The sequence below is a fragment of the Neomonachus schauinslandi genome, chromosome 6 (assembly GCF_002201575.2).
Source record: "Neomonachus schauinslandi chromosome 6, ASM220157v2, whole genome shotgun sequence".
Taxonomy (NCBI): domain Eukaryota; kingdom Metazoa; phylum Chordata; class Mammalia; order Carnivora; family Phocidae; genus Neomonachus; species Neomonachus schauinslandi.
Window position 1 is genome coordinate 78445153 of NC_058408.1, and position 7355 is coordinate 78452507.

The window sequence follows — 7355 nt, forward strand, 5'->3', positions numbered from 1 at the left end:
TGCTGGATCATAAGGTAGTTCTATTTTTAACTTTTTGAGGAACCCCCATGCTGGCTGCACCAGTTTGCAATGCATGAGGGTTCCTTTTTCTCCATAACCTTGCCAACATCTGGTGTTTTTTGTGTTTTTGAATTTAGCCATTCTGAAAGTGATATTTCATTGTACCTTTAATTTCATTTCCCTGATGAGAAGTGATGATGAGCATCTTTTCACATGTCTGTTGACCATCTGGATATCTTCTTTGGAGAAATGTCTGTTCATGTCTTTGGCCCATTTTAATTGGATTATTTGTTTTGGGGGTGTTGAGTTTTATAAGTTCTTTATATATTTTGGATACTAGCTCTTTATCAGGTAAGTCATTTGCAAATATTTTCTCCCATTTCCATAGGTTGCCTTTTAGTTTTGTTGATTGTTTCCTTTGCTGTGCAGAATCTTTTTATTTTGATGTAGTCCCAATATTTTATTTTTGCTTTGCTAGTTAATTCTTTAATCCAGCGTCCTTCTGCCTATAAATGTCTCTCATTTTGTACAACTCTTTGGAGCTTTTTTCTGTCTACTAGATGGGATGTTGCCCAATTCATGAACCATTGAATAAAACCAATAAGATCTTTAAAATGTATTCAATTGAATTTTGTTTTTTAAATAATACTTAACGAGGCAGGGGAATGGTTGTGCTCTCCCTCTGAAGGGAGAGTATCTATATAAATTATGCAGAATTCTACAATGGAAATTTGTCTTTTCTCTTCTTTCTATTTATGTATTCAATTACTTATTTATATCATGTGTTTATCATATGTATATTTATACCATATTTGTAACTGTTTTCTATCCATTGCCTTCTTTGATTATGTTTTTGTTTTTTAAGATCAAGAGTCACATGATCTAAGGACTGAGCCAGCCAGGTGCCCTTCTTTGTTTCTTTTTTAAAAAAATCTTTTCATGCCTTCTCTGGCTTTAGCAGAGCATTTTATGTCTTTATTTTCTCTCCTCTTCTTGCATATTAGATCTCTTTTTGATTTTTTAAATTATGGATTGCTTTACAGCTTGCAGTTTATACTAACAACTAATCTAAATCCACTTTCAAATTCCATTGTACTACTTTATAGTGCAGGTCACTTATAACACAGTATTTCCAATTCTTCCCTCCCTTTTCTTGTAATATTGCTATGATTCATTTCACTTATCCACACAACACATTGTTATTATCATTACTTTGAACACGAAGTGCCTACTACATCAATTAAGAATGCAAAAATATTTCTTTTACCTTCTTTTATCCTTTTTCTATTTTTCTTTATTTACAGAGATCCAAGATTCTGACCTTACCATTTTCCTTTGTGTAGAACTTCTTTTGATTTCATCTTGCAGTGCTAGTTTGCTTGCAATAAATTCCCTCACTTTTTGTTTTCCTGAGAAAGTCTTTATTTTTCTTTCACATTTGAAGGATAATTTTTTGGATATCTAGAATTCTAGGTTGGTAGATTTTGCCTTGAACACTCAATGTGTTGCTCCACTCTGTTCTTGTTTGCATGGTTTCTGATGAGAAGTGGGCAGTATTTCTTATTCTTTTTTCTTGTAGGTAAGGTATGTTTTGCCTTTAGCTTCTTTCAAAACTTTCTCTTCCCATTTGGTTTTCTATGCTTTGAATATGATGTGACTAGGTGTAGACTTGTTTTTTGTTTGTTTGTTTTTTGGTATCCTGTTTTGTATTCTGAGCTTCCTAGATCTGACTTGGTGTATGTCATTAATTTTTGGAAATTTTAAAGCTATTATTACTTCAAATATTTCTTCTGCTTTATCTTTTCTCCATCTGGTATTCCAGTTACATGGATATTATACCTTTTGAAATTTTCTCAAAATTCTTGGATGTTCTATTTCTTTCTTTTTTTTTTTATTTGTTTTCTCTTTGTATCCCAGTTTGTCAAGTTTCTATAACTTGAAGTTCACCAATACTCTTGATGAGTCCATCAAAGGCATTCTTCATTTCTTTTAGTTTTTTTTACTTATAGCACTTCTGTTTATTCTTTCTTAGACTTTCTGTCTTTCTGCTTTTATTACCCATCTATTATTGTATGTTGTCTACTTTTGCCTTTAGAATTCTTACAGTAATTACAGTTATTTTAAAATGATAATTCCAACTTCTGTGTCATATCTGAGTCTGCTACTAATGCTTGCTTTGTCTCTTCAGATTGTATTTTTTCTTGCTTATTAACATGTCTTGTAATTTTATTGAAAATGGACAGAAGATATTAAGTGATAAGAATGAAGTCAATGAATGTGAAGTTTTACATTAATTGAGCTAAGAGTTGGATGCTGTGTAATATTTGCTATTGATGCAGTTTCCAGGGTCTTCAAATTCCTCTGGTATCTTTGTCTCTCATGTTGTCTCTGATTTCCCCCTAGAAAATCTTAGAGTCTTGCTTTGCAGCTCATTCAGCTGCATCTATTGTTATTATCCCAGAGCCTTTGATGGTGGTGAGGAGTAGGGGATGGGAAGTATTCCATAATCTTTTGATTAAATCTCATTTTCTTAATGGCTTGTGTGCCTGGGATATGACCTTCGCAAGTGTATCTTGGCTTTTTTTTTTTTTTTCCTTTCCCACCCTGGGTGACACAGGAAGCCTAGAGGGGCCATCAGGTGGGTAAGTTTCCCCTACTTCTAGGTGTAACTAAGGTTTTTTTTTTTTTTAATTGGACAACAATCCTTCATCATGGAAAATGCCTACTTCTCCCTAACAGAGCCATGAGGGGATCATTCCTGGCTCTTCACCATGAGAATTTTGTGGGGCTTCCAGAGGCATAACTCATAGAAGTGTGGGGTTCTCATAAAACTAAAGCCTTCAGGATTTTTTTGCTTTTGAGGAGTCCATGTTCAGCCTTTGGTAGTTCATGAAAATTACTATTTCAATGTTTCTACCTGTGTCTGGATCCAATGATTTCTGCTCCAGGTAAGCTGATCTGGTATGTAATTCTCTGATCTGTGTCACATAAGGAATATACCTGCTATTCTGGAATTCTGGGAGACTGTTTGCCATGTGACCTCAGTTCTCTGATGGATCTAAGAAAAGTCATTGGTTTTCACTTTGTTTAGCTTTCTTCTTTTTGTAAAAATGGGACTGATGCCTCTCAAGCTCTTTATATGACTGATCTGCAACCTGAAATACTGATAATAGGTTTATTAAATAACCATCATATTTGGGTTGGAAGAACAACATAGACAATATTTACCTTATTCATGATTATAATTTTACTTTAAAGTTATATATTTTCATGCAATCACATCAATGTAGTAAAGTGAATTTGTAGAGCCCACACAACTACTTCAGTTAAGTTAATCTTCAAATCTCAAATACTGATATTCTGATACTGCTCAAAATTTCTAGTTTGATTAAATGGATCTTCCAAATTAAGAGGATAATTACTTAGCTTCATTTGATACTTTATACTACATGCATATATATAGCTTTCAAAATATTTAAAATAACACACTCTCTATTCTGTATTTGTTCCAAGGTTTATAAAACCTATCTCAGTTTCTGTTGTTATACAACAGAGAAAAAATTATTAACCTGGCTGGTTGTGAAGAACAGCTGGTAACCTTGACAGCCAAATACTGCACAGTAGAAGTTGCTAAGGGCAGCTTTGATAAAATAAGTTGTAACTTCCAACCAACACATCATACACCCTCTGTGCTAAATAAATGCCTATGTTCTTATTCATATTTATACTGAATTCACTTAGCAACATTTTTATTACCCAACTGAATTCATTGGAAATCTGATTCAATGTTCCATTCTTAAAAGGTAAGCAGTAACCTAACCTCAAAAATATTATATAACCTAAACTCAAAAGTGTAGGTTGAATAGGAAAGTCATTACCCAAAACTAAATTTTGCAACTGTTTTGCAGAGTGTTGCCCCTGTAGTCAGGCTCTGATAATTCATCCTGCACTTGATCTTCTCTCTCATTCAAGGCAATTGCCCATCTGCTCCCTTACCTTTTGATTTAAAGTAACAGAAATGGCATTTTTAAAAAGTGTATACTGCTCTAGATTCTGTGTCATATCATATAGCTTGTACAGTGCACTTATCTAGACATATGAGTAAAATATATACTCTGGCCTGGTTTGGGAGCTGTAGTTTACTTTCCGTTCCTATACACAAAAAAGAAATGAGTGGAGTTTGTTCTTTTACCCTTTTTTAGTTTGAGAGTACCGCCTGAAAAGACTCCTTTGACCCAAAGATGATAGAGAATTGGACTCACACACTGTCTTTCAGTTTTCACATTTGCTGATAGGACACACAAGAGATAGCCCAATGTGACAGGATATAATCTTGCATGGAATTATTCTTACTTTTTAAAGTTATAGTCTAATAGAAAATAGTGTTTTAGCAAATGTGGACATGAATATTTTGGAGGTATAGGTGATATTTAACATGCTTCTTAATGCTAAGATTAGGGAAAGTTTTGAGGACCACCTGGAAGAACACCATCCTTTGGTTTACTTATTGCTTAAAGTAGAGGACATTGGATTTAGTACTTAGTTATTTGCTGTATTTACCCAAATCTGAAACCTGCACGTAATTGCTTTGGCATGTAAGCCTTATTTCCTTGGTCAAAAAATATAGTACTCTTTTGGGGTAAATGTAGAGAATGCTTCAGTCATTTCACTAATCTTATTAGTAAGAACTTAACTCTGGAAAACTTATTTTGGTGATTGTACAATTAAAAAAAAATAAAAGATTCCATAGCAGATAAAATAATCTGAAGGAAAACAACTCTAGTGTTTTGTTGAGTAGAACAAAAACTGTCAAGGGAGCTACTTGATAATATTTGTGAATTGTTCAGATAACTCTAAATCATACCTATAGGTAAGAAAGTAAACTCTGGAAACTGTTTTTCTCTGACTTACTTGCCAGCAGTATTCTACCAGAATTTTGTTAACAAGAGGCATTTGGCATTTGAGCAAGATGTAAAGATGAAAGACAAAGGGAAGCTATTAATTTCTGATTTTTACGTGGTAACTGATTCAATTAATGGATCTTATTCTGGAATCCACAGCATCATGTAGGATGTGTGAAACAAGAGAGAGTAGGCTCCTTTTCCTGGATATTTACATTACAGACATAATACATTTTCAGAAATTGGGACCTTATGTTCTGAATAGGTAGGTACATTTGTTCGTTGTAAGATCTTTGAAAATATAAGTACAACTCATGAGGAAAGGAACCCCTAGAATTGCCTAAGGTAGTCAGAATCTTCCAAGTGCTGGAGAGAATCTGGCTCCTTACCTTGAGCTGAAGCTCTTCCAGGAAATGAAACTACAGCTGGAATCCTGACTGGGGATGCCTGCTGACAACTGTTCATGATCAAGAGTTAATTGACTTTAGTTTCCAGTAACAGAAACTGTAAAAGTAAAAGTATAGTGACAATGCTTCTGTTTGAGGCTGCCATTTGAAACTGCTACTGAAGGGGATCTGAATATGTCACCTCAAAATATGCCACTTTGAAATATAGCTTGTTTTGTGCTGACACAAATTGAGAATTAACAGATTCAGAAAGGTCTTCTTAGAGCTTCCTTTATCTGATGAAAAGCAGAAATTTCTAAGAAATGAAGACTGCCACAAATCCCCTCTCTAGGGGAATTTTATGGCCATGGAGAAGACAGAAAACAGTGAAATAATTCTGCACAAACAAAGGCACCCTCATTTCCCACTAGTTTCTCCATATACTTATCTTCCCACAATTTATTGTCCTTAGGAGTCCCAAGTCCTTTTTCTCTTATCTAGTTACTTCTCCAGAATTTATCCCCCTTTGTTAAAATTGTACATAAGCTCTCAGGTCTAACCACTTCTTCGGATTTTCACTTCCTTTCTGTGAAATTCCCACGAATGAAAGAATATTAACATCAATGAAATGTGTATACCCTTTCTCCTGTTTATCTGTCTTTTGTCAATTTAATTCTTAGGGCCCTAGTCATTACAGTTAACAGGGTGGAGGAGAGGCTTTCCTTCCATATATTATCTCCGTAGGAAGAAGTGAGTAATAATATTTTCCTTTTGCAAGATGAAAAATTATAAGACAAGATGATGTTACAACATTTTTATAGAGTTGGGGAATAAAATTATTCAAGAAATGTAAAAAAAAAAATTCCTTATTTTCTAAATCCTTAGTTGGTTCAAGAATCCAATCTTGCCCTTATAATCTTTACTCTACCATATATTCTCTTTTCTGGATTTGTATGGATTGGGATAAAAACATGGGTGCCCAAGGCTTATTCTGTTATCCAAATCCAAAGCAGACTAGGGAGTAGAAGGAAAACACTATTGGAAATATTTTTGTGGCAACTCAGACCAGATTTAAAAATTTAACTTTTATACTCATTATTTGGTGTGTTTCACTTTACCTTATTTTATTGTTTTTTGGCAAACATAATTTAAAAAAGATTTGCCTCTATTATGGTCAATTACAATAACAAACTTTGAAAACAAAAATCAACCCAAACTTACACACTACCTGAATGAATTTTTTTCCTGAAGATATGTATCTGAAGTGTTCTATGATTATTGCTATCTAATGGGTAGAAGTAAGCATTGCCTGCCCAAAATTACAAGATATTTTTTTCCTTCCTGCAAATTTTAATCTGAAGCTTCAGCTTTTAATCTTTTCCCTCACATCCAAAACAAAACAAAAACAGAAAGACTCATAACAATGCTAAAACACAGCAGGTTCAATAAATGCTTAATTGTTTGTCATTAGTATAAAATTTAAATTATTTTAATGCTGAGGTTGTACTTTTTTTTTTTTTTTTTACAACTGCCTTTATTGCTTTGATATACTGGTTACTCAAACATTTATTTTGAACTGGAAAAAATTATGATTTTTTTTTTTTAGCTAAGCACAGTCTAATCTATTCCTTAAGAAACATTTAATAGTTGGGGCACCTGGATGGCTCGGTCAGTTAAGTGTCCAACTCTTGATTTCAGCTCAGGGCCATGAGATCAAGCCCCAAGCCCTGAATTGGGCTCTGCACTCAATGTAGAGTCTGCATGAGAGTCTCTCTCTCCTTCTTCCTCTGTCTCTCCACCCACTCATGCACTCTTTAAATAAATAAATAAGTAAATAAATAAATTTAAAAACTCTCAAAAGAAACATTTAATATTCATATGAATATGTTCTTTTTGTGAATTTATAGTTTTATATCTATTTTTTCTTTCCTCATTTAAATGCACTGCTATATTCATCAGAACAACTGCTGATTTTTATTTTTTTTTTTATTTTTATTTTTATTTTTATTTTTTTTTATTTATTTTTTTTTTTAAAGATTTTATTTATTTATTTGAGAGAGAGAGAATG